The following is a 23,155-nucleotide window of genomic DNA, read 5'->3' on the forward strand; positions in this document are numbered from 1 at the left end:
CTCCGCTTCCAAACTCGCATCCCTCACCCCACATGCTCTAGAGTAGACCAAATTGGCACCCAGGGGGGGGGCCTTAAATTAGAGTGATGGGTTCTTATTTATTTTGTCTCAAGTCTTTTTAATTCTTCTCTTTCCTTAGTCAAGAAAAATAGAAGTCCTAAGCAGAAGAATAGCAGAGAGCGTGGGAAGCAGACGACAATAGCAAATTCAGGCGCGAAAGGATTGTCAGCTGATGTTTTCCCGGAGGAAGGAATGACTGACGACATTTACCCAGAACCACCCGCGACAATAATGATTCAACCCAGAATTCCAAGGGGCGGGGGAGACTGCGGGAACTATGGGATAGCTACGGAAGAGCTACCCACAATGCAACGCTTCAGAAATCGATGTTAGCCTCGGACCATGGACGCACAACGCCAAATTACTGTGCCTAGTGTGGCCGCATGAAATCGAATGTATAATATCAATTTTATAAAACCGATTTTAGCTAATTCGATATTATCCCGTAGTGTAGACGTGGCCTAAGTGTCTAACTTGGTGAGAGACATTTTAAATGAACTACAAAGGATATACTGAATGCAAAATCTAACTCTGTCTTCACACTGTCCCTGATAGTCTTCTCTTTTATTAAGTTCAGCTGTTTTTTTGCCTTTAATGGAACAACTTACTGACTGGAGTAAAACACCTACAAAAAACTATTTGAGAAAAGATGGGTCAAAAGAAATGAACAGATTATGGAGAAAAATGTTTTTCTACACAATTTTTATTACAGTATGTATATGCACTGTAACTCAGAAAAACAGGTTACTCACCTGGCATAGTAACGATGGTCCTTTAAGATGTGTGTCCATATGGGTGCTCTGCTGTAGGTGGGTCATCATCCCTGCACTGCAGATTGGTGAACTTCAGTAGCTGTGTCTGTCGGGCCCGCACATGCACTGTCTCTCCTCATGCTGTGCCACAAGGATAGCCAGCACATGTGGGCTAACTGTCCGGAGTTCCTTCCATACCGCAGAATCATAAATGAGAACTTCAAATTAGAGGGGAGAAGGGCAGGTTGTGGTGCACCCATAGGGGGACACATCTCGAGAACCATTGTTATTGCACAAGATGAGTAACTGCTTCTTCTTTGAGTAGTGTCCCTATGGGTGTTTCACTGTAGGTGACACCTGAGTAGTATCCCTTTTGGAGGGCTGGGACTTCAGACTCAGGTCAGTCAGACATGACAGTGCTGTGAAACCGAAGATGGCATCAGAGGCAGGGTCCCCAGTGATCACATAGCGTTCTGTGAAGGTGTGGACTAATGCCCGTGTTGTCACACTGCAGTTCTCTGAAATAGGGCTTGACAGATGAGGAGACTGATCTTGTGTAATGTGTACAGATCAAGTCGAAGGGGAGGTGGAGGTCACGTTACAAATTTGGTAGCACTGTCTGATGCAATTTGAGACCCACTTAGAGAATCTTTGGGCTGATATTGCTGAGTCTTTAGATCTTTCCAACACAGAGAGAGGGGACTTCCTGAAGGCTCTTGTCCTATTGAGGTAGAATGCTAGGGGTCTCCTAACATCTAAAATTTGCAGTATGGCCTCCTTATTGTCTTAGTGAGGCTTGGCATAGAAGATGGGAAGGTGGTGTGACTGATTCATGTGAAAAGATGAGGTTACCTTCGGACTGAACTTTGGATGCGGCCTGAGCATAATCTCGTCTGGGAAGAATACTGTGTAAAGGGGATGCACCATCAGAGTTGCTATCTCCCCTGTTTCTTCTAGTCAAAGTAACTGCTATCAGAAAGGTCATTTTCACTGATAGATATGTCAGCAAACAGGTGGCAGTAGGTTCAAAGGGGGACCTGGTCAGCCCTTTTGCTACCAGGTTTAGGTCCCACTAGGGGGGTAAGAAGTCGAGGTTGAGGGAAGAGGTTTGTTATACCCTTAAGGAATCTTTTGGTGGTTGGGTGCATAGTTCCTCTCTATGGGTTAGTGAAATGCTGTGATGGCTGCTAGGTGGACCCTGAGAGCGCTCAGGAATAACCCTGATTTTTTAAGGATCAGATCATATTCCAGAATACATGGAAGAGCTGCTAACACTGGAAAGATTTGTTAGGATGTGCACCAAATCTGAAACCTGGACCGCTTCTGTAGGTAAGTATGTTGTGTGGAGGACTTTCTGCTGTGTAATAGACTTGTACTTTCCTAGAGTATGAGATTTCTAGATGCCAGAATCATGTAGGAGCCATGCTTTGAGGCAGAGAATTCCTAAATTGGGATATATGGTATGCTCTTTGTCCTGTGAGAGGTGGTGAGGAGTGGTCAGAAGGGAGATCGGTGGACACATTGTGAGCTACATGAGGAAAGGGTACCAGGTCCATCTTATCCAAGTAGAAGCAATCAGGATTACGTGAGCGCTGTCTCTCTTCTTTAGCAGGACTTTCAGCAGAAGAGGAAATGGAGAAAAGGCATAAAGAAGGTCCTTGTTCCAAGGGAAAAGGAGAGCATCACCCAGACATTGCTGTTTCACTCCACCCTGGAGCAGTATCATGTACGCTTCTTGTTCTGGTAAGTGGTGAACAGTGAACTGAAAAGTGTTCCCCACCACATGAACAAGTCATGAAGTACTGAAGGGAGCATCTCCCACTTGTGGTCCTGTGGGAATTTGCAGCTGAGCTTGTCTGCTATCGAGTTCTGCGTGTCCGAGAGGTAAGCTGCCATAAAGGTGACATTGTGAGAAATGCACCAATTCCATAGCCACATCATTTCCGTACACAGAGCGGGAGACTTGGTCCCTCCCTGGCAGTTGATGTAGTACATGCAGGTTAAGCTGTCCATTAGGATCTTCGTATGCAATCCTGTTATCAGCAGGAGGAAATGGCCGCAAACATTCCTGACCACTCTCAGTTTGAGCAGATTGATACTGTAGTAGGAAAAGGGCCTGAAACATAAGCCCTTGTATCAGAGGCCTGAGCTAAAGTAATGGTCAAAAATTGCTAATATAAGCAAAGTTAAGTTGTGAGCAAGAGGCACACCCGGCTCACAGAATCTGGCCAGAACCAGGCTAATATTGCAGAAATACACATTCCTAAGTAGTGCTAGGCATAAAAATATATAAGCAAACATTCCAGAAAGTGATACTGAGGTGTTCTGGTACCACAACACATTCCCCAAAGATAACAGGAATACGCTGACTAAAGATAAGGTCAGGTGACAGCATGATGGACAGAGATGTTTTAATCAAACCAACGTGTACAAGGTAATGGGTAGCACCCAATTACTTGAGAGTGGCACCAATATGCAACTTCTTTGTTTCGGTGTGTAAAGATGTATCTCAGAGGTAGCATTTTGGCAAGCCTAGGGGATAATGGAAAGTTCCACCATTAACTGAGCTAGTCCATTGCAATGGGCTGACATGTGTTTGTGTACCTGTAACCACTGAACCACGACATTAAGACAGTGCTTCATTGACAATAAACCTGACCAAGTGCCTTCACTATGAACTGAGTCTGTGGATTTAATGGGCAGGTTGATTGGAGTCTGCTGTATGACCTATCTGGCCAGAGTCAGTACAGTACACAGAAAGAACACACATGGAACCAAACAGACCACAGATGTATAGGCATCGTGAGACTGTTTAAATGTACATGCCATCCTCTGAGTGATGCGTTGATGGCAGGAAGTGAAGATGGTGACACCTGTGAGAATGGAATTCCTTTGCATGCGTTCGGCTGGTTTCTATCACCAATCAAGGGAGTTTTGGATCCTAGTAGGTAGTGAAAGGGATTTGTCCAGACTGTCTCTGTTCAGTCTGTAAACCAAACTGAACCATATATTTGTAGGCATCCCATGTGGAATCGGGCGTGCGGTATTGCAGCCATGCTCACTGCTATATGCTCTGGGTTGGAGTTGGAGGCAGAGTATGGCTGGTATTTGAGAACTGCATTGAGCTGCATTTATGAGTGAAACATTGCTTTGCCCCGGTGTGTAGATTCTCAGTGGCCCAGGAATCCTTCACGCCTTGCAGAGAGATGTCTGTCTTCTCCGAGTTTCACAATCTCGACTGTGGTCTGCACCTCCTTCAGCAATCCTCACAGGTGGAGCCATGTCTCATCACCATAGTCATCCAGATGGATCTGGCAGCTGTATCAGCAGCATCAAGGGCCACATGATGGCCTTAAAGAATTCCCAAGAACTCTACATAAGCTTGTCAGTAAAGTCATGTAATTTATTGTAATTCATGTAATTGTATTTCGCTGTGGGCGCCTGGTAATACAAAATTGTATGGTGGCCGAGGAATACGCCTTTCCACCAAAGCAATTGCGGCACTTCCAGTCTTTGTATTAGGCCATGGCCCTCAAGTGATGTCAACCACAAGTTTACAGCATCCACCACAATGAACTGGGTAGCGAGTGGGAGAAAAGGAACTCTGCTTCCTTTGCAGGGAATATTTCTTTTCCACCGCTTGTTGGGGCTATCAGTGCTGGGGTTTGCCTCACCATTTTAGTCATGTCAAAGATCGCTTTGTTGATTGGGAGGGCAATTTTCAAGGAGGACGAAGAGTCACAGATCATGTATTAGCCTGAAATATTAGATGGACAAAGAAAGCTAATCAAGTTAATGTTCAGTTGCCTTTACAAGGGAAAAAATTGTTCCACTGGTACTTTATCTCCTCCCCCTGCCCCCTCAGTTTGTACCTCTTACTATTTTCACATAAAGTTCTACAAAGATTAGCAAGCTGTATGGATATTACTGGACCGCTGCAACACCAAAAAGAAGGGAGGCTCCTAGACCATAATTATAGTGTTAAATTTTGCTGCATTATCACCACACTGAATGAAATGCTTAAAGGTGAATCAACATGCTTGAAGAAATTTAGGCCAGATCCTGAGTTGGTTTAACAGCATCAACAGGGCTATGTAGATCTGGACCATTGTTTAACTCTTTGGGAACCCAAATCATTAAGGGTAAAATTTAAGAAATAGGAAGCCTAAGTCAAGATATTTGCATTAGATTCGTTATGAAGGTAAAGATGGACACACATCTATCTCCCCTCAATCCTCTCAACTCACTGGCAAGCTACAGGTTTGCTACGCAGCCACTCTATATCCCTTCTAGCCAGGCAACTATGGGCCCACTACGTCAGGGTTCCCAACAAAAAGATTTGGCTTAGACTAGGAGAGGACAAACTTTTTGGTCTGAGGGCCGCATCGGGTTTCAGAAGTTATATGGAGGGCCGGTTAGGGGAGGCTGTGCATGGCATGGGCCAGCCCCTGCCCCTGCCCCCTGATGGGCCCCCGGGACTCCTGTCCCATCCGCCCCCCCACCGTCCATCCCCTGATCACCTCCAGACCCCCACCCCTGACTGCCCGCCACCACTCCATCCAACCCTCCTCCTTCCTGACTGCCCCCCCAATCCCTGCCCCATCCAACCACCCCTTCTCCCTGACCGCCCCCAAAACCACTGCCCCTTTTCAATCCCCCTGTTCCCCACCCTCTGACCGCCCGCATCCCTATCCACACCCCTGGCCCCTGACCATCCCCCTGCCCTCTATCCAACCCCCCCTCCACCATTCCGTGCCCCTTTACTGTGCTGCCTGGAGCACCAGTGGCTGGTGGCACGGCTACACCAGGACAGGCAGTCGTGCCACCCGGCTGGAGCGAGCCATGCACCACGCAGCACAGAGTGCCAGGTCAGGCTGGGCTCTGTAACTGAGCTGCTCCAGGAGCTCACAGCCTTATTGCTCAAGGCATTTCACTGGTGGAGCAGTGAGCTCAGGCTGTGGAAGGGGGAACAGCAGGGGAGGGGCCAAGGGCTAGCCTCTCAGGTCAGGAGATCAGGGGCCAGGCAGAATGGTCCCACGGGCCGTAGTTTGCCCACCTCTGGCTTAGACTGACTGAGCCCAAGATCACTTAGGATAGGAGTCTGGCCTCAAGTCCAGAACTTTGGTCTCCTTGGTCCTGTATTTCAGGCATAAGAGTATCCTTCCCAACTAATCGAAGAGCAAAGCACCTCAACCATTTTATGGATTAATACCAAAGTCTTTCCAACACTAGCCAGGCTCAATTTTTGCAAGAGAAACCTCTTGGTATGAACTCAGGTCTTGAAACCTAAAAGGCTTTCCCTCAGAAAATCTTTAACAGTGTATGCATTGGCTTAAAATGATAAAGATTTGGAATCTCAACACATTTATTTTTTAAAGAAAGAAAATTTTCAAGAAAGATCTAAAATAAACAGATAACTGAAAGATTAATAATTTACTGAATTTTAAAGTTTAAAACTGTTTGAAAACAAATATGACAGTTTATATTTCCTACACACACATTTTAATAGTCACACTCTCTCAATAAGAGGCATTTACCTTTATTATCTTTTATTCACTATCATGACCTAATAGTCTATAGAATATCCTTCAAAAGTTGCTTTTCCTTTAGAGCAGTAAATGTGTGCTTGCTTTAAAATATAATTGTTTCTCAGTCTGTTAAAATATAACAAATATGTCTATTCTTATTATGAAATAATATTCTTGATTAATATACTAGAATCTGATAATCTGTATCAATTTCTAACCCATGGATAAAGCCACAGAAATAAATATTACTACCATGTTTAGCGAAAAAAGGAGAAACATGAAACTGGTCTACCTGTCTAGTTGAGGTGAGAAAAAAAAGTGCTCTTAAAACTCTCAAGTCATGGCTCACTAGATTACAGAGGATGAGTCTCTTTCTTTCACACTCAGACTTCATTTCTAATAGAAAATGTGTACACATAGAAGTCATTTTGATCCTAGAACTCAGTTTTAAGGCCAAGTTATAAACCACAGAATTTTATGACAATACACAGAAAGCCATACATGCACCACTATAATAATGCCAGAGATTATTAAATTGTACCATAGAAAGAAACCGATTAATATAATCACCACTACAAGCAATCCAATAGAAATATTTTTAACTGTGCTAAATGAACACTACCACCAGCATCCAAATATTTTCTGACAATACAAAGTCTCTGGGAATTACAGTTTGTGTTTTATAGATACAATTCATATCTATGAATCTGACAATCAACCTGAGCAAAATAGTTTCTTGGTAAACAATAAATTATGTCCTAATATGAAGTGGTAACTTCGACCAAATAAAATAAAACAAAACCTGAATTGAAAGGTCCAGTCTTCCAACATCTATTTTAAACTTTACATGCAACACTATCAGCTTTCTAAAGTTTGCTTTGACATAAAGAACAATGTTTTAAAATTGTCCATTTGAAGGGAAAAATGGGATTTTTTTAAACTGAACTATAAGATTCATACAACATTTAGAAAAACATTGGGAAAAAATATCAAGAACAAAAATGTTTGACTGGAACAGAATTTAATTAATTAAAGTTTTCTTATCTATAAACATATGTTTATTGGAATTATACTATTCACTTTGTTCTTAAATGGGTGTAATTTCAAAATAAGATTTTACTTCCTTTCACTATCATGAATAAATTGCTTATGGAAAAAACACTTCCCTACAAAATAACTCAGTGTTATTTTTGAAAGTTGTCCCCGTCTGTATAACTCCTGGCAGCTACAGCTCTTGCAATATGGGAATATAACAATCATGTTTATTGTACTAACTTCATAAAGCAAGTCTATATTACAAATTTACTTTACAATGAGAGTGCATAAGCTGCAAATGAAATGTAATTTAGCTTAATAGAAATGTAAACATTTAATTACACTATGTAATGAGTTAATCACAAAACAGGATTGTTCATTTTATAATGTGAAAAAGGTAAAGTAAATCAATTCCCTATAAATAAATGTACACAAATTCATCCACATGTTTTATTCCCACTGATTTCCATTTTAATGTTCTTCTGCTAGGACTGATTCAATAAAAAATGTAAATTGATACACCTTCAACAGTTACTGCTTCAAGATGCCATGCAAAATAAAATAGTTAACATTCTGAATTTAAGTTTCTCTTTGGTTCTATCTATACTTCTTTATATCCAAATCATTCCACCTATGTTTCTACAAATTTATTAGAAAAGAAACTAAATGTTATTGTTACAGAACATTAAATCAAGGCATTTGACACTACAGTCTACAGACACCTAAAAAATTGAACTATCTGCAGCAAAGAGAGTTCCTTTGAAACATCAAGTGCTAAGGCTTTTTGGGCAGTAGTCACCTGGTTATAATCAGAATGCATTGTGCTCCATATGTCAGCATTAAGATTTGATTTTCATGATGAAAAAGTTCAGAAAAACTAGTACTTTTGTATGCAGATGGTTTGATAAAAAAAAATTGTCTGTCTTTTGTATTCCCTCTTGTTCTCACTTTAATTTCCCCAACTTTGCACCTTCCTTCCCCCAACTCTGCTTTTCATGCCTTCTTCCATGCCACACCATGTGTGTGGAAAGTCCTCTGCCAATCTATCAGTCACTCCTAAATATTAATTTCTCCAATGTCACTGGTAAAAGTTTTTGAAAACTAACTACCAAAATGTGTGCATGCCTTACCTAGTAAGCATATGATCCTATTATTTTAGCCTTTGTCCTTCTGGTCAACCACAGATCTGAATATCCTGTAGCACTAATAAATTCTGTATGACTCTCTAGGTCCTGACTAATCTGGGAGTCTGTGGAGTTTATAAACTCTAAATTCAGTACTAGAGTTCTGTACAATTCAATACTGGGAAATGATAATAATGGGCCAAGCCAAGATTTTCTAAAATGACTAGCAATTTTCAGTGCTTTGAGATACTTTTTAAAAGGGCAGATTTTTAGAAGGAGGGTTCTGAGCTTTTCATGAAAACAGGCCACTTTAAAAGGTGTCTCAAGATGGGGACTCAAAAACTGAGTGACCTGAAATCACTAGTCTGTTCTGAAAGTGTTAACCAGGGTATATATTTTGGAATTGAGTACTTATAACAGATAGTGAGAGATTGTAGTCTCTACTCCACATGGCACTTCCACGTATAGGATTAGACAAAAGCCCCACATCAGATGTTTCCATCCAAAAAAATACATTTATACTACTTAGAAAGTATCAGTTTTTAGAGTCAAGTTATATTATCAATCATACAAAATGGTGTAGAAAAGAGTTTTCTGGGTAATATATGCCATCACTGTGAATTAGTGCAAAAATGCCCTCTATCCTACATAGACACAGTACATATTATACATTGTCTGCTCTAGAACACCTCCAATGCCCTCTTTTCCACACATCATTTTACTGTCTAAATATCCTTGATTCTAGAGATATGTCCTAATGTTTAACCTAAATGAATTATGACTAAAGTAAATAATATTCACAATGTAGTTTCTCTCTTTCATCATACTGATTTAAGACTAGAATGATGAGTACATGCAGAGATAGGTCTACTTATCAGGCTATGTGAGGAAACTGGTTCCAACCACAGTTTCTAATTAGTGTCTATATAGCTATATCTTCTGTGACACTCAATGGAATTCAGACTCCCGTACATCAGCCCAGATTCTGAGCGAGACTTTGAGGTCTCAGTTCTCATGTGACTAAAGAAAGTGGAAACTTTAATGGAGATGAGCCTTTCCTATACATATTGCAGTCAAGGTTGAAAGTGGAGGTGTCTTTTATAGGAATAAGTCAAATATGTTACCGAGTTTACATACATCCTCAAGATCCACTCCCCCCGCCCCCCAACACCTAAAAGAAGGCCATTCAATTAAAGTTGACTGGTTTGAAGGGAAAGTAAGATAGTGAACATGTTGTTAAGAGATAAATTACATACAACCGCAAATGAAACTGAACTGCTTATCCGTCCTTCAAACATCATGTGTCTCCTCTTTGGGACAGGGAACATGTCTTTGTATGTGGTTGTACAGCACCTAGCTGAATGAAGACAGATCCTTCCAGAGGCATAATATATTATTATATAAGAACACAGGAAATGTCACACTGCCATACAATCATCACTTAGTCAAGGATACTATGTAGTGAACAAATACTTCAGCGAGATTCCAGAAGCCCTTTAGCAAACAAATATGAAATAACCTGTTCATTATGGAAAAATTCCCATACTCTGTCAGTTATTATTATTACTGACCATACTGCCTACGAGCCCTAGACACATACCAGGACCCCACTCTGCAAACACAGAAGAAAGAGACAGTCTCTGCTCCCAAAGAACTTACAGTCTAAGTAGTAGTTGGTTTATGTCCTGAAGCATGCATGCTTCAATCCAGATATTTTTTACACTGACTGTTCTCATTATCTACAATAAATACCTAACCCTTTCATTAATCCTATTGAACACTTAGCCTCATGATACCTTGCACCAATGACTTCCACACAATGCATAAAAAGTTGTTTCCTTGTATTAGTTTTAAGTTTATTGTCTTTCAATTTCCTTGATGTCCCCATAAGCAGTTGTGAAACCTAACTTTTCTTTAAGTCCCAAAATGCATAAAAGAGGTCTCAAACTGCAGTTGCAATCTTCCAGGTGTACATCTTCAGGGATGAAGACTGACTTTTGATCACAAGCTTTTTTTCTGTGCACCAACATAGAACTACCCATTTTGCATGGGAATATTCAGTGTCTACCCACAATTCAATGTTTCTGCATTGCGCCACCAGTGGAGCGAGCAGAGGCTGTGGGATAGGGGGGAACGCAGGGGAGGGGCCCCCAGGCCGGATGTGACCCACGGGCCATAGTTTACCTAACTCTTCTCTAGTATCTAGAGAGATCTTTTACCATCATCTTCACTATTCTCCACACCCACAAAACATTAATCTGTGATCTGTTTTCCTTGTGTTAAGTTCCAGGAACAGCAGATAGTTTTTGTACTATATGAGCTTCATAGTTTTCTAAGTGTAGCATTAAAGTCCTTGAGAAATGTATATAAAAGCAAAGAACAAAACTAATGTAAAAGCATGTGGCTGGGAGAAAAAGGTAGCTGTGAAAAAGTGTTTTATTTTACATGGAAGTGATATTAGGATACAGGGAATACAAGCCTTCTGGCTGGGAAGACGCAGTAAAATAGAAGAGCTCATTATACACATCATAACCCTTCACAGTGCTGTCCAAAATTTCTATAACATATTTTGAAATATAAAGGTTTATTATGTGACAGAATGTGTGTGTTTATAGTATATGCAGTGTCATGTTCTGATCTAACCGTGTAAGGTTTTAGGTCTGACGCCACAAAGTACTTTAGCTTTGGAGTGTGAGCTATATTTATAACTTAGATTTTTTGATATACTAGGTAACATCTAGTTTAATAGTTTTTGATAACATGTTAATTTAGGCAAAAAGAGGTCTATAAATGTATAAGAATGCAATCAGTATATGAGATGTAGATTATGTACTAAATAATACAATTTGTGTATATATACACACGAGAATCTGATACTGTAAATATGTAATATGGTTTTGATCATGCTTGCTGCTTTTATAGAGATTTTAGTCATGTAATATTTACTGTATTTAATTTATAAGATTTCAAATTTCAACCATATCAAGTAAAAAAAGTACTAAAACTGAGGTTGATAGATTATCTGGCAGCTTGCCATGCAGACTAAGGGACAGATTCTTATCTCAGATGCAGGTTAATTATAACTGTGCATTACAGAATCTGCCACTGTGCTTGCAGATGTACAGAATGTGCAGTCACCAAAATCAAAAGAAAGGGTACATGCCACATAGGCATATTTAGAACTATAATTTCAGCTATGACTAATTCTATTAATGTTTCGTGAATGTGAGTTAGTTCACCCTACAAATGCTCAAAATGAAGATTATAGATTAGAAGTCTACAGAATGTTCATTTTAAAGAGTAAAGTAAAGTAGTGTTTTAGTTATTGGTATAAGAGACCTTCCTTTCTAATTCAACATATTTAATGGCAAAACAGCACTTACATATTAAAGTCTGTGTACTCAAGAATAATGTAAATTAACAGCATTCATATGGAGGAGAAAAGGAGATTAAAAGACTATATAAACTATAAACTGCTTAACTTTGAAACATGTTCAGTTTTAAAATATGTTTTTAAAATGAACTCTAATGGTATACTTATTGATCTGACACGCATCACTGTGAGGCACGAAATTTGATACCCATTGGTTAGTTTTACCAGTAAGATGATTATTTTATAGCAGGTGAAGCTAAGCATTTCATAGGAAACGACATAAGAGAGCTGACCAGAAGAGCTCAAAATTTAAATGATGAATTTGACAGACAGACAAGGGAAGATAAAATCCAGAACAAGAACAGAGGAAGGATACGGGAAATATTATTTCAGGGTATATTTCTTGTGGGCTTGCCTCCTCCCTCCCAATTTTTAAAGTTTACATTTAAAGTTCAGACTTTTGGGGGATAAGGGCAGTGCTGCAGAGGGATTTGTGAAGTGGAAAGATTTGAATGAGGCAAGCAGGAGATATCTGATAAACACATTTGGAAATGTTTATTAAATATAAGGGGCAGCAAGGAAGAAAACACAGAGCTTTGTGGAAAAGGTGGAACTGAATATGGCTTCTCCGGTGGAGCACAAAGACTAGGGGAAGAATGCACAAGGAGGCCAGGTCAGAGGCATAAGTTGTTCTATCATTACCCATAGGTAAATATTTATATTGTTTGCCCATTTTTCAGATACTGTACATAAAAGGGACTAAGTTCTCCAATGCCATTGCTAAATGAGAAGATACCACAATGCATTCATGGATTTCAGTGGAATATTTTTGTAATTTCTGAACTTTCTACTAATTAAGTGATTGGAAAGGAGGAGTTTCTTGCCTGAAAAAAAAATCCTTCGATCCAAAGTAAATTGTTAAATAGGAGACTAATGCAGTAACAGTATAAGTTTATTTAGTATTCCAGTTCTCTACTGTGTTTAACTAAATAAATTCTGTTTCAGGCTATCTGTACAGAAATATTTATAGCCAAAGTGTAGATGCAGATTTTTTCCACTAGCAAATATCAGCAAGGGCCCAGTGTCATGCAAAGATTCCCAAAAGAAAAATGCATCTATGTTCTAACTTTTCATCTTAATTTAGACGACAGATTGCTGTACCAAAAAGTTACAAATATTTCTACCCTGTTAAAAAAAAAATCATTCTGATATTGTTTTGCATAAATGCTAGTAAACAGAACCACTAATTAATTTTGAAGTTCTAGATTTTTCTTCTTTGGGCGAATGGGGAAAATTAAGCAGTTTCTTATGAAAGTAAGGCACCGATATCATTGACTAGAACAAGATGCAAAGTGCTCAGGTTTCCTTACACAGCTGTGCTATACACCTCAGTCCAGATTTGCAACACAACATTCCTAGCTATCACAATTCTAAGCATGAACTGCTAATTGCACCAGCAGTGTCCTGGATTTTGAGATATGAAAAAGTGTCCAAAAGGGATAACCTGCGGGGGTGGGAGGAGGAAGAAACTCAATGAAGATAGCTTGCCTTTTCATCTTACATAATACACAAAGGGCTACAGACAGCAACAATACAGATCACTGCAAAACTAATCACATTCATATTAACGATGAGAATTCAGTTTGCACAACCATTTTCTTCTGCAAGGCTAAAGAAAAAGCCATGATGCAGTTGCAAAAGATAAATTCCAGCGAGGATAAACAGCCATACAAATACTTACATTAAAACAAAGTAACATGTATAGGCAATCCACTCTGGCAGTAACAAAAGGTGGGGAGGAGACAGCTGTCACTCCTCTGTCTCCCTTTCTGTATTCAAATGATTAGCACTTCAAATGTCCAAGACCTGAAAGGTCTACTTAAATTCAAGCCCCCACATAGGCCTGCACAACTCCATGGACTTATTTAAACCCACAGGCTACTGCACAAGAAACCACTGAAATTCAAAACAGGTGCCATAGATCCCTGTCCCATTGACACTGAAGGAGGGCTGATATCCATTTATTCCACCCCCTCCCCAAAGTATTGGAAAAGCCCACTCCCCACATATTCCACCCCCCAAACAGTGCCCTCTATCACACAGATACAAACTGACACTGCACCTAATCACCCAAAGTCCCAGTGCTCCTGCAAACCAAATTCACTGCAACATATTCATGATCATCTAGAGTGGGATAACCTTACCTATCACGGGAAATCAAAATCACTGAACTAAGCCCTATTTTTTTAAATAGGCAGCACTGGCCACCAGCCCATTCCAGCACACCTGAGAGTGCCCTAGGAGGATCTCTTAACAAGGTAAGGCTGTCATTTGCCAAGTGCTGCTCAGGGGTGAGTGTTGCCTTCATGGACCTACAGTCTGGCACTGGCTGGTAAGACTGGCAGGCCTTGTTGCTTGTATAGGCAATTATGTAAACTGGATCACATTTCTAAACAGATCACCATTCATAAATTCTTCTTTTAAATTAACTTTTCCAGCTGATGTGATGCAGTAAAGCTGAGTGCTGGGAATCAGGATTTCAGGGAGCTAATCTTGCTCAGCTGTTAATTTATGGTGTGATTTTAGGCAAGTCACTTCACTTATTTTACAGATAAGTAAACAAAAGTACAGTGACATTTACTACTCTTTACTTCAATGACATGGATACTATGAGGCTAATGTTGGTGACATGCTTTAAAATCTGCACAGTTAAGTACACAGTATTATTAACCATTGAGTGTAAAAGCTATCTTGCATTTTGAAATGTGACTATCAGACCATTTATGGATTAGCTGGCTCTACACAATTGTTCCATGCTGCCATAAAAATTCCAGGGGTGATATACAGTACTTATAGTCAGAAACATTCTTTGCTAGGAGAATGAAATTTCCATTTTTTTTTAATTTTTGGGTTTTTTTGGAGAGGGGAGTAGGAACGGATGGAGGGACAGGAACATATAAAACAGAGCAATCAATGGGAGTGCTTATATGGATAAAGTAAGCAAGCATGAGAAGAGTTAGACCCACATGTTGTGATTCATTCTGACTGGGTGAGGGGACTGCAGTTTCTACACACACAGACCAGTGGAGACATCTGTACTTAGAGGGGGATTCAATGCTAGATGTGGGTGGGAGCGTAGGATCTGCCAGCAAAGGGCAGCTTTGAAATCCCACAAAATTACGCTACCTGGAAGATGCACCAATCAGCACATTTCATGGGTGCCCTATTGATCAGGCCCTGTCCTCTTACCACCATTCACTTTTATGGTGCATTGGTGTGTTTCAGACTGCCCTTTGGAGTAAACAGCTAGCATCACTGTGACCCCTTCATGATCTCATTCCATATGGAGTTTTTACTGCTGGGCCTTGCAGCTCCAATTCGGTGAGGCTCTACCTGTGGAAATTTGAAACCAAGTTCAGCCATTACTGTCTAAAGTGCATATCACTCAGTGCCCAATAGGTACATCAATGGACAGAATCTTTAGCTGGATGAATGGATAAGAGGTGTATCACTAGATTAGATTATACACACACCTTAAAAAAATACTTACTTGAACATATAGGTTTCCCCTACTAAAAGTCAATTAACATTTTTCTACAAATTTAAATATAAATATCTGATGTTACTGATTTTTTAAAAATTCGATCCTTGACATTACTTAAAATATTTTTGAAGAAATTTCTAAGTCCCTTCCAATTCCTAAAAATGCAGTCATGGTAAATTAGATATGGCACCTTGGCTTAGTGATAGCCCAACTCTTCGCAGCAAATAAGTCCTTGCAACATTCAAAGTAGCTCTCTTCCAAGAGCAACCTTAAAGGAAGGGAAGAAAAAAAAAAAGACGGGGGCAAGGAAGAGTGCTCTTAATAAATCTTGCAGCTGAAAGCTCTCCATCAAATACCATTTTATTATTAGCATAAAAAAACAGTCAACTGGTATCAAAAATAAGTTTTGTATGGTTTCTTTTAAAAGTGTACTTATTAAATGTGGTAGAGAGCCATAAGACTAAGTCATTCCACTACAGCAAGCCCTGATTTAAATTATCAGATCATGAGTTTTTTCTGTTTAACCACATTCTTTCAAGATATGATAAACTAACGATAGCATTTTAAATAATAGTGAACTTCACACGCAAACCAGCTATTATATTTCAAACACATGCTTGACAGGCTGCTGGATGATATAAATCTACTGCATGTTAAGAAGGCACCACCGTCAGGTTACAAATCTAAAACCTCGCACATGACAAACTGCACAATAATTTTTTTTATCAATCATAGCCACTCACTGGAGATTCCTGCTTTTTAAAAACGGACCACACTTGGTGGGTCTTCAAGGATAGTGCCAGAAGTTGGGAAGGACCACATAGTTAAGGCGATATTTGTTTCCCCACTAGCCCCTTCAGGATCAAGAGCTTTGGATCCAGACTAAACGATGCCAAGGTTCCCCAAAGCAAAACATTAAATTGGTTGATAATGCAGAGTTGGGGGCTAATGAATATTGTGCTTGGACCAATACCTTAAAATACTGTAAATGTTCCCTGGTTGCCACACAAATTACATAGGGGTCACCCTGAGAGAGACAAATACCTGCTTATTGATATCAGTAGCCATGATTTTTACAGCCTTCCTCATCTCAAATTATTAACCATAGTTGTTAATTTAAGTAACAAGAGGAAGTGTTTTCCTCTTTCATGATGCCTTTTTAGTGGTGTAGATATTGGGACTTGGTATTTGCAAGTGGCAGCTCCCACTGATCACAGAATTTCTCCCTCATATCAAATGTGCATTGTTGTGGTAGAGAGGGCTGCCTTTCTAGTACTTTCTACAGTGATAGCATGACCAAGACTTGAGTTATGGCATAACCTTTCATCAATCTCTCTTTTGCAACTATTTTTGCAAGGGGGTCACTCATGAACGTTCATTTCTTATTATTTAAGCATTACACAGCCCCAAGTGCTCTACTCAGGGACCAGGACTGCATTGTGCTAGACTATGTACAAACAGGACAAAAAGATGGTCCCTGCCCCAGAGATGGCAGGAGTCTTTCAGAATGGGACTGCTGTCTTTTAGGGAGCGAGTCCTTCGACACAGAAGTGGGCATTTCTGGGCCCTTTGCTCAAAACTCAGGCACCTGTCTGGGAATAGGAAGGGTTATGAAAAATGCAGTGGGAAGAGGAAGGAACTAGGGATGAAGGATTATGTTCAGACATGGGGGCTACACAAGCTTATACTCCCAGGGTAAAGTTGGGATTGAAGGATTGCAGAAGGTAGGTCTACAATTCTAGTGATTGGACACTGTTAAAAAACAAACGTTGTGATTAAGCAGTGATCAGAGGAAACAGCAGATGCAGAGAAATCTTGATTGGGTTTTTCCAAGGAAAGTAGCAACCAGTGGCCTTTCAATCAGAGCCCATGTCAGGGTTTCACTGATGCCATCACATAACAGCAGCAATTAACCCATAAATTTAAAACCTCTTTTCAAGAATAATTTTTTTTTTTTATAAGTACTTGATTTTGGGTTATTTGGATTTTCTCTCCCCTTCTCCCCTTGTTTTTTCTTTTAAAAAAACTGAGGGCATAGTGATGCTTATTGACAAAAGAAATAGTCTTCTCAACATCTCTTCCCCAATAAAATATTAAACGTGACTGTAGAAATACCAAACATTTCAATCACTTAGAGTGGAATCTTTTGAAAAGTTTATCACCAAACAGACGTGATATAAGCCAACCTAGTGCCTCAGCAAGTGGACATGCTACTACATTCAAAACTTGGATTTAGTGGGTGTTTACAGGACTTCTGCTCCCTATACAGGTGCCTAAAAAGACGACAGCATGTGCTATTTCAACTCCAGCATCACCTTTTGGTCAGCCCTCACAATGGCAAGGATGACTACGTATACTTTCACCTTAGCATCCAGAGTGAAACATTTCAAGAATACAATGCATAAGTTTTGAAATGTATTTTGATACATAAAATAGCCAATAAAGACAAATTAAAGTATCAAATAAATTACAGCTCATAAGAAATGCCAAGAAATTCAGTTGTTCTGTACAAAGTACAAATCTGTCATTGTACCAGAAATTGTATAAAAAGCATTAGAATTTAGAGTCTTGCTAATCTATATAGAACACATAAAATAGGCTTGGGAGTTTAACACACAAGTTGGTCAGCACAAAAGGAAAGGTTACCTTAAGTTAGTCTTTAAGTTATGCTGTTGTGTGTAGCTATCACACGTTTCAGATCCAGCTGAGATGTTGCATGCCACATGAAGCTCAATTTTAGAGTCCTAAAGACCTTAAGTCTAAATGGGGACACAATGTCATAGAAAGATGTAGACCACACCAAAGGTGAAAGGGATATAGATGACAATAGTGAAAGTAGTACAAGAAATGAGTACGTCTTTGAAGATAACCCGCCAAATTTTCAAGAAAACACTGTTTCACTCAATAGAAGTTGGCAGGTTCCAAATTCTTTTTGTTCTGAAATACATAAATAACCTAAGACAGACAACTGGTGATGTGAAATGTCTTAACACCAAAACTACTTGGAAGAGAACAACAGACTGATCAGTACTATAGTGAAAGAGTCTGAGGAATAGTAACGGGAGTCTCATAAAAAAAGTAGTTTATGTGACAAAACTGAGTTTTGTTTTGTTTTTTTTACAAAGTCAAAATAGCTTGCAAGGTCTTCACTGCAATATAATATGTTATCTGGAAGTGCCATTTTAAAGTAAGGCTGAGACGTATATGTGGTAAACTCTGTCCCAAATCTGGACTTTAGCGTACAAAATCTGGGTGCTTATTGTGAACCTCCCCAAGCTTATACCCAGCTTGGATCTTATTTCGCTGCCACCAGATAGTATTGAGGCTACTATCAGCCTGGGTTCCCCAAATTCCTTGGGGGGACCCCCTCCCTGGTCTCCCCAACTTCCCCTGAAAATACCCCCAAGACTCAGAAGTATGAGTCTACCGGCAAGGGAATGATCTCCCCTCCCTTCTCCCTCTCTCTCCGTTGTTCCGCTCTGAGCAAGCTGAGGGGAATGATACAATCTCTTTACATCACAATACAAGAAACGGGTCTCGCGTCTCCCAAAGAACCGCCTTTAAGCATCCAGGGAACAGAGCTGATTCTCGCTCTCTTTCTTTCCCCATAATTTCCCGCCCTCCCTAGCCTGTCACAGATGTAACAGAATTCCGGGCACAGAAATTCCTCTCCCTTGCCTCACGGGAAAAGAACTTCCACAAGTTTAAAAAGAAAACTTTATATAAAGAAGAAAGATACAGAACAATAATACGGCATTAAGAGATCAATATAGGCTCTTAGTTATAAGAAAATATAATAAACAGTCTGGATTAAAAAATAGCCCAAATTAAACCAGTCAGCAAATCAACATCCATGTAAAGTACAAATCAAAGCACATCACAGCTGATTACTTTGTTTCCTTTGTACTCAACAACTTGATGAAGCATATTGAGAAGAATGGAGTTAGAGGAGCTTGTTTACTCATAGCCCGAGGAAAACAAAAAGACCCCGAGTTTCCAGTTCCCTCCCAGACTCTTAAAAAAAATCCAGGTCTCTGATTGGTCCTCTGGTCAGGTGTTTGGTTCCCCCTTTTGTCACCCTTTACAGGTAAAAGAAAATTAACCCTTACCTATCTACTTATGACAGTATATTCCAAAGGCCAACTGATATTAAACATGGGAGTAACAGAGGCAGTTTCCTTAAAAAAAGAAATCCTTACTAACAGATTTGTGCTAGCTTAGATTTTAGGAGATCATGCCTATGCTAATGCCTAGAATTCCTGGACCTGTTTTAAATATTCTTTATGTAAAGAGTCCATCTGACCTAGTATGACCTCTACAAAATGAATATTAAAAAAAACCACCTTATAATACACAAATAGTGGCACAATGTATCCACTTAAGAGGATGGTTTTTTCCAGTTATACCAAAAGACAGAACATAGCAAAAGACATTTCTAATCTTTAGTAAATTGTGGTGCATTAGAGCTAGCTGAGAAATAGAAGGGGAAAAATTATCCATTCCCCCCTTTAGAATTTCAAAACGTTTGAAATTGACCAGCACTACTATGCATACAAATGTACTTTTCTTTGTTTAAGATTGTTTTACCTGTCAAAGTAAGTGATTTGATGAACAGAGTGCAAGGCTGTCTATCTTCACCATAGCTTCTGCAATAGGATTTTTATCTGTTGCCAAGGTGTTATTTTGTAGCTTTTCACAGCAGTAATGAGTGAAACAGTAGTTATTTTATTACATTAAGAACAGTTAGTTACATCTGTTAATAATTGAGCTCTCTTCTATAAACTAGTTTACACAATGTTCCAAGATAACAGAAAAATCAGTTTTAGTTATATTTCATTGTTAAACTAAACAGTACTTCACCTTCAAAATACTCAGGTTTGTAAGGAAAGTTCTGCTATATATATATCATCCTTAGTGATGAATACAAGGATTTCAATTTCTTCACTCCACTGATAATATTTTAACATACTTTAAGGAATAATAAATTTTGGACTGACTTCAGACTAACTCCATGGACCTCAAAGGAGTTGTAGTAGTAGAACAGAACCAGACCCTGTGCTTTTAAAGCAGATGGTGAAAATGTTAGGTTGCTCATATTTTTGCATCTCAAACTAGAAAAAAAAAAGTTGACCATTCTATTTTGGGGTAAAACGACATTGGAGCTACACACTAGAGAAATGTCTTTGATCACAAACATTGCCTCCCCACAACCTCAGGAAGTTGGGGCAGGGAAGCTTTTTCCAGATGAGCATGGGAAGAAAACTCTTAGCCCCTTTAAGAATTGTGCTCCTGCCCTCTTGTGGCCTGGAAAAGATGAGCACTGTGGCTGATTTCTGCAACGTAAGTCTCTTGGCTCCCTCACACCCAAGGGGAGGGCATAAGAAGCCCTTCACCCTGCCTAGAGACACCATTCTATGCTAGAAGAAAAGTTCCCTTTTTGAGATTAGAGTAGAACTGGGAGTGGAGGCCTTGCTGTGTACATCATGCTACTTTGCCTTTGAGGGCTGGGAAGGAATTTTTCCCTCACTGCATGGTTGACCTGGCAGTATGGTGTGTTGGTGGGTTTTTTGTTTGTTTTTGCTGCCTTTCTTTCAGCAGCCCAGGGAGTGGTGGATGTTAGGTTATGAAATTCATGTCCCAACTTGGCATGTACACAATACAAGATATTCAATAGAGGGTTCAGTTTCCTGATAAACTAGAATCGGTAGAGGATTACAAGAAAGCATCTACTTAAAAAAAAAGACATGGGATGGAATTGGGGCTCATAATATCTAGTGTGGTGAGGAAACAAACCCTTCTTCCCTACCCTATTAACAAGTGGACAGCAGTGAGGTCCCAGCCAGGGTTCACCAGATGGAACAAATTACTAAAGATGGATAGCCTGCACTGGATGAGTTATCGCCAGATAGTTCCAGATATGTTACTTTAGAGTTGCAGGCTAGTTAAACTACACTCTAGAGTCTTGTCCTTCCTGCACCCTCCAGGACAGTGCCTCTAGTGATTTCAGGGTACTTACTGTCCCATAGGCTTATGCCCCAAGGGTGGTTGTGGTGGCCACAGTGCTACACCTAAAACATCTTTCAAACTTGTTTGAAAGTTAATTATCTATGGTGTTCTCTTCACCTTGCTTATAAAATGCTCGGTCATTAACCCTTAGTGGTAGTTATGTTCACCTAAGAATGGTATAATTTAGAATAATCCTGTATAACTGAAGTTCAGCTGCAAATCTCCACATACTTTAAATATTAAACAGCACTACGTCTGTTGCAAGTATGGTTCGAAAGATTATATAAAGTGTTTTTCCACGGAAAAAGTTAAAAACATGTGAGTACAAAATTCAAACACTAGAAATAACCTTGTATTTTCATATTAAAATCCTACTGAACATTTATGTTCTTGAATACACTTGTAGATTTTCAACTTGGATTCCACTTGCTATATTTCTTTTATAGCTTTAAGAAATGTTACAATTAAATTATTTTATGTTCATAAAAAGAACTACGATTAAATAGGAAATGTGAATAGCTATCACTAGGTACTAAGAACAAAGCTGCCAAACTTGCTGTCCTCAAGCAAGCACCTGAATACATGTGTAGTTCTGAATCAGAATGTGTCCTGTGCCATTAGACATTGCTTTGTGCACAAACCAGTCTGTCATCCCTGTCTATCTTTGCATGTCTTTCATATTTTTAAGTCCCATAAATTTTCAGTCTCTGAGCAGTGTTTGGAAGCATTCTGTCTACCCCTTTTGTGAGTTGGGCAGCCGCCCAAATTCCCTTGAAGTCAATATAAACTGGGGTGCTCTTAGTTTGTTATTTGGAAAAACTAAATCCATTTTTTCCCCCCACCAACAGAAAAGTTTATGATTGTAGCAGTTCCCAGCTCAACAAATCTTTAATCAAGAACAGTAGCTTGTTACTATATGTACAGTTCCCAACTTTCCATGTTTCCTGTTTTTCTGAACTGAGGCATATACTCCCCCCCACACCCCTAATGGTATCTTATAATCATCTTCTCACTTTGACATTATCTACTCCTTCAGAATCCAATGCCTGTTATTTCTAAAAACTTTTATTTCCCATTATAAGAATATATTTTACACAACCCTGAAAGGCAATTTTTCCAACAGAAATAAAAATGTAGGGATGTGAAAGCACATTTACAGCAAAGAAGAGCATCAGCAAATCAACAATAGATTCTATATTACAACTATTCTCCACAAAACAGCTAAAATACATATTACAGAGCAGAGAAGTACCCACTCATTACATACCACATCTTTTTTGTTTGGATGTAAGTTGCTTGTAACAAAAAAATCACAAAATGTTAGAGCAATGTTAAGGTAAACAAAACTAATAGGATTAAGTATCTGACGAAGTGGGTATTCACCCATGAAAGCTCACGCTTATGTTAGTCTATAAGGTGCCACAGGATTCTCTGCTGCTTTTAATAGGATTAAGACAGTGATGGTACACTATTTTCTAAATTTTTGAATGGATTTTAAAAAAAACCTACTTGATTCTTTGTATTCCTTTCTTCCATTCACAAATACAGATTTTATGCAATGGAAGCAAAATTAGCTTGAATGGATTAAAAAGAGTGATGTGCCACAAAAATACATTACGTTTAGAAACAGGAGTTAGAATACTGTACAATTAGATTAAAAGATTAAAACAAATGACTTCATTCAGACAATAGCATGAGGGGGGAGGGTATAAAATCAGACAATTTAATTCTAT

At 39.3% G+C, this 23,155-nt stretch overlaps 1 protein-coding gene across 7 annotated transcripts in view; it reads right to left on the reverse strand.

Annotated features, from left to right (window-relative positions):
• SLIT2 (slit guidance ligand 2) overlaps positions 1-23,155 on the reverse strand; it is a 408,552-nt gene that overhangs the window by 338,861 nt on the left and 46,536 nt on the right. The window lies entirely within an intron of this gene.

Source organism: Chelonoidis abingdonii, chromosome 5, assembly GCF_003597395.2.
Source record: "Chelonoidis abingdonii isolate Lonesome George chromosome 5, CheloAbing_2.0, whole genome shotgun sequence".
Lineage (NCBI taxonomy): Eukaryota > Metazoa > Chordata > Testudines > Testudinidae > Chelonoidis > Chelonoidis abingdonii.